Consider the following 6239-nt stretch of genomic DNA (forward strand, 5'->3'; position numbering starts at 1 on the left):
ATTCATTTCATAATTCGGTAACCAAGAACGGTTCGGATATAGTGGAGTCTGCATATGCATGAATACTGTAACCCTGTGATTATATTTTAGCTTAAGATATTAGTACTTTGTTTTAGTTAATATCATATCCTTGTTTTAGTTAATATCATATCCTTCATATTGTTTATCAGTTATTTATTGAATATCTCCTATAGTCTATTTCACCACATTTTTCTATAACAACAAGTAATTAATTATTCATTAAGTGATTGTGTGACTCTGCCATCGCGTTGGTCAGCTGAGTAGTTTGTTAGTTAACATGTCTGTCACTAATTATCAACTCATTAATTATTCACTCACAGTTACTCATGTTTCATCACACTCTTGCGTCCCGCTGTTTGTTAACATGTATATATACTCTATATTCTGTAAAATAAAATCTTGGATCCGGAACACGGCAGGCCCTTTCCATCTAACCTGAAGCCTCCTTTACTTGGGTACAAGAGAGCCCCTTTGTCACCTTTGGCAGCTAAACTTCTAAAGTCTTTCGACGAAAATCGTGCGTAAGGCCACCAAATCGGCCTAGGCAGAATACCCGGAACTAAAAACGTAATAGGCACCTTAAACTGACCAAGGAAACGTAAAACGGCACCCACCATAAAAAAAACGGAGGGAAAATGTAGCAGTTTCGCCAATTGGCAAGATCATGCGAAAAAAGGACTCAACCTCCCGGCGGAGAGAGGGATAGCCCAGGGGGTGAAATGCTGCAGAACTTTCCCCTGCAGATCTAACATTGCATTTAAGTCAAGCGCCATTAAGTCGACAGAATGCCCAAGAAGGCCCCTGAACCACGATTGAACATTCCCCCGACCAGGGGAAAGCTTAGCGTCCATCTTCGAAAGAACCCGAGAGGGGGCATCCGCCCCATTCTCTTTAGAAGGGATGTAGAACAACTTAAGAAGGATGTTTAAATCTACCACGACATAAAACAATTTTTTTCAACGCTTCGTTCAGAGGCTTAGATATTGATCCCTGCTTTCCCCAGGCTCCAATAAGAGCCTATTATCTACATAAGCGCCGACACTGGAATCACGAAGGTGAACCGAATAAGACTGAAGGGTCTTCACTAAGGCCAAAGTCTCCTTGACATTAATATGGGCCTCAACCTCCTTTCCTATCCAGTAATCACTCACTTCAATCTGGGAGCCATCTACCGTGGCGGATCCACCCAATCTAAAACCCGGCGCATCCGAAAGAAGTGTGACCGTAGAGTGGTATTCAGGGCGCCAGGGCCAAACGTGATCCCAGTCGTCTAGAACCACCCAATGTGCAATCTCGTCACGGAGATCGCCCTCGATTGGAATCGTAGCGGGAATAGCCATAGAGAAAAAGGCGAGTTTACCCACAAACCTTTGTATAGTCTTAAGAGTAACCCTGTCCTCTCGGTGTTGTCATATCGCGGAAAGACGGAATCGCGGAATTTTCCAAAAACGCGGAATTTCTTCATTCTTACTTTAAATAGAAAACGGGTTTTCCCACGGGGGATACCCACTGTCGGACAGGGCACCGGACCGATCGATGCAACGAGTTAGGTTCGAGTCCCATTATTTGCAGGCAATTTTATATGGAATTATTATATTACGATACCGTTGACTGGCTGCCACCTGTAGAAGAAGTCAGAATCAAGTGGGGTGAAAGAGACCAGGCACCTAATGTCTATTTCTACTGGGCAAACTTCGGTTATCGAAGTTCATCGACTTTTTGAGAACTTCAGAAACGAATATTATCAGATAAATATTGAGCACGTTCGCGGTGTCGGACCGTAGTTGTAGATGGTTGCAAACATGAAATCCTACGACCAAACAAGAATCGGTTCAAATTCCTTCGTCAAATTCGTCCAGTACCGGTACCAATGAGATTCTTTTGATCCAAATAATCAGCATAGGAACATATATGTTATAGCAGTCACAAAGAAAACATTAAAAAAAAACGAAATCATTTTATAATCTTTCATAGCATTTAATTCTAAAAGATAAACCACATTGCTTATAACAACAATGTAGACACACAACACGCATGAACAATCCTAAGCCAGAATGAAATGTACATAATGTCTATTTATTTTCGTCTGACATCGATCCAGTTCCACAGTTGTGAGTTAACTCTGAGTTACTTAGAATCAATTCATTTCCGATGTTTTAAATCCAGAGACCAGAGTCAAATCTTAACTCGGAACTGAGTCCTGGAGAATGACCCATGGTGTCATCAAAAATCCTACGTTTACGTACCATCGATTTGTATTCCTTCAGTTAATGCAGCGATACTCTGTATCACTGAATTCGCAAAGCACGTATTGCCTAGGTTCTACATTATTTGGAACAGTATCGTTAAGTTGTTGACTGGCGATATAATAAATTATCAAATACTAATTCCCGTGGTTGAAAACCTGGGTCCGATGCCCTGTCCGACAGTGGGTATCCCCGTGGGAAAACCCGTTTACTATTTATAGTTAACATGAAGAAATTCCGCGTTTTTGGAAAATTCCGCGATTCCGTCTTTCCGCGATATGACAACACCGCTGTCCTCTGCAGGAATCTCCTCTCGAAGCTTCTTAAACTCGAATGAGAAAGCACTGTCTAATCGTGTCTGTAACCATACCTAACCAAACTTTAGAATTAGATGGATCTATCTCGGACTTTGGAAGGCTGATGAAATAACCAAGCCGAATAAGAACTTGAGCCACCATGTAAATTGCTAAGTTTGCTCTCTAAAACCCTGTATCTCTCCAGGCTGTCGAGTGCATAATTCACCTACTGCTCTATCGTCGATATATTGCAAATCTGGGACCCCTAGAGAACGCTAATAGTTATAGGAACCATGCCAATCAACTGATAAATGAACGCCGAGGCTTTAAATCCAAAGGGAATGACCCTATAAACATAGTACTCGCCCTTCCAAAGTAGCCCAAGATAAGGTTCGCTTTCAGAAGATACCCGTACGTGATCATAACCACTCTAATCGTCTAACGTTGTGAAAAAAACAGTTTTCTTTGAAAATGTACGGGACCATATTAAGTCTGTCAAGCGAGAAAGGACAATCTTTAACCCAGAGGTTCAGGAAACGTTCGTCGTGACAAAGCCTCGGCTTGGTGGGTTCTGCAGTTAAAGGCATAACCAAAGTAGGGTGAACGCATTCCCCCACCTTTCCCCATCGTCCCAAAGAACCATTGCAAATCCTTTCTTGTAAAGACTTAGAAATGAAATCCTCGAATCCCACACATGATTTGTTATTAGCCAAATGGATACGAGAGGGGGCGACCGAGTCATACAAAGTTCCACCAAACTGCCCTTTAAAAGGTTTTAAAGATCCGGGATATGAACGCCTTTAACGACCCAATTCCTGACCTTCGTGTCATTGGGTCCGAACATTTTGACCATTGTTCCGGGAAGTTTAAGACGTTTCCCGCGCAAAATGTCCCCGGATCAGGGAAGCTCTAATTAACCGGGGAGATGAATCGGAAAGTCCAAGGATCTGAAGCAACCTCTTCTGCGGAGACGAAATGGCTAAGACGCTGAACAGGTGATCCTTCTAACAGGTGATCTTACCACAATCTCTTCTGAGGAAAACGGGGACTGGAGCTGAAACAAAAGGATCAAATCTCCTAGTAACCCAAAAGGATCTCCTGCCAACCCCTAGCCAACATGACAGAGCCATGTAAACGGGCAGCTAAGAGACCCGCGGCTAGAAGGAAAGCAGAGGAAGAAAGACAAAAACAAGTCTATAAATACATTGAGAAGATTTTTTAATAAATGTCCTCAACAAGTAACAAGAATCATGCTAATACACAATGAAACAAACCGGTTGTCTATAAAGAAATTAAGATAGAGGAGCAAGAAATCTACCCATATCGACCCACACGTCACCGCACCCGTCGATGTATAACTGTCTGCTCTAAAAAAAAACAATGAAATCAGACAAAGGAAATAAAGGAAATTCCACCACTCAAATGCTCAAATACTACATATAAATGAGTGAATATGAGAATGATAGATCAGTTATAAATCGACCGGCAAATAATACTATCGTACACACGGGGAAGCAACTTTAATGCGGAGGTTTTTGGGATGAACCCCCGCGGTTATAATTATGTTTTGTGATCCTGAAATTCCTGAAAATCCAATGAAAATACGAGAGTGAATCTTTAATTGCAGATTGGGTTTATTTGATGAAATCCAAAGTCAGAATAATAAGATATTAAAAGTCATAGTTCATACATTTGAATATACATGATTATACTAATAATAACTGAGATTATACATCATATCGTCATAACACCTTGTTGACTAATTATATAAATATATATATGTATATATATACAGAGTACTCAAATTGCCAGCTTAAGTTTTAGTTTGTAATTCGAATATATGCGTCTTGCATGGTTTAAAGCAAAACCTAATTTCAGTAATTTGTAATTCTAATTTACATTCGATTTCTTTAATAGTCCAGATCCATAAGGATCGGTAGAATACTTCACTCGGGGGAGGCGAGAATATAGCAGACAAATTATACTATATTGTTTTAGGCCTAAGCTAAGTTGTAATAAATGGAAACACTATGAATAACAAAGTGTACTAAATATCTTACCTGAAAATCCAATGAAAATACGAGAGTGAATCTTTAATTGCAGATTGGGTTTATTTGATGAAATCCAAAGTCAGAATAACCCAGCTAGGCCTGAGCTGGACCTTGATGACTCTGGCTCCACCTACAAACCCAATCTAGCAAAGATTCATCTGATTGGAGGATCCAGGTACTTGGGCTCTGACAACGGATAGATGCCAGATTGCCAAGAAAACAAACTTTGTAATTAGTGTCACCATTAAGTATCTAGGCAAATGTTGGTGTTTGTTGACTTTAAGATACTATGAGAACAAAGCTTCTCAGACCAGAGTAACTAGGCTTGGCAGTCATAAATGGTACAAAGAGAAACAAGAAAATAATCTCAGATATAAAATGATTGATAAAATGTTATTTTTCAAAAATGTAACTCTGATATTTTAAAAGCTATATTTATGCAGATCAAATCTATGTCTACCATGACATAGTTATTCCAAAAATGAAACTGCCAAATCAAGAAAGTACGTTTTGGAAAAATGAATAATATTGGTTTGCTATACAACCGTGATTAGACCTTGTCCTTCCTATCAGGACAGGATTTAATGTAATGCCCTCTACCCTTACAACCGACACACACAGTATTCCTTAGAAGGAGCGGGCGTCCAACGGCGGTTGAAACTCCCCCGACCCCTAAAGGAGTGAAAACCATAGAAGTGCGGTCTCCACGGATTAGACCAGCCAAATGGAAAAGAATCAAGTGCCTCTTTCCTCTCCGGTTTCAGATCCGGAGGCTGGGGTTTATGCTCCTTCCATGTAGCAGCTATTTAAGCAACTTTCTTATCTTTCGGGGAGCCTATGAGACGGAGAGCCAAAGGTTGCAGAGCGTCAGAGTCGATATCTTCCTTAACAGACCGCACAACCGACTTATTGAACTTGGCCTCCTTGGCGTTTTCTTTGGCTGCTTTATTCTCCAAATTTTCAAGGCAACCCAAAAGATAGAAACGATCGAAATAGTTTTTTGGCCTTCTCGCAACCGCCCTTACCTGCTCTAAGGGGGCTTCCAGAGAAAGATCCGCCAAACTCTTCAATCATCCTTCAAGGGACGAAATCCTAGCCAACAGAGCTTCACTGCACGACCCGTCCACGAGCGAGCTCGAACAAGGATCCTTCGGATCAGGATCTGGTTTCTTCCGTTTAAAACATGGCAACTCAGGTGTACCCACGACCACCTCGTTCGCGTGAAGTATCAAGAAGTGAATGAATTGCACAGGCTTATCGGACGGCCAGTTTGCAACTTCGAGCAAGTGCTCGAGCTTCTTTCCTGACAAAACAAAAATGGTAAACACAAATAAACCAAAAGATCTCAATTCCGCCCCGCAGAAACAGAAAACGCAGACAGAACAAGAGTTGCCGGTTAGAAAATACGTCACGTCCTTCAAATACTTCCCAGGAGCAGTCTCCAAATGTTTAAGGCGCTCAAATCTTGCTAGGGCGCTTATAATCGTGTCACACCGCGCTGAAACTGATCTCAGGAAGTCGAAAATATCGACCCCACCAACGAATCGGCCTTCTTCAAAACGACAGGATCCATAACAAGACACCAGACGAAAGCGTACTGACAACCAAGGGAAGTATGGCTATAT

General features: G+C 41.3%; 1 pseudogene; it reads right to left on the minus strand.

Annotated features, from left to right (window-relative positions):
- Positions 1-2733: 2733 nt before the first annotated feature.
- Positions 2734-3885, minus strand: LOC141910327 (uncharacterized; annotated as a pseudogene).
- Between the last annotated feature and the right edge of the window lie 2354 nt (positions 3886-6239).

This window comes from Tubulanus polymorphus, chromosome 8 (genome assembly GCF_964204645.1).
Source record: "Tubulanus polymorphus chromosome 8, tnTubPoly1.2, whole genome shotgun sequence".
NCBI classification, from domain to species: domain Eukaryota; kingdom Metazoa; phylum Nemertea; class Palaeonemertea; order Tubulaniformes; family Tubulanidae; genus Tubulanus; species Tubulanus polymorphus.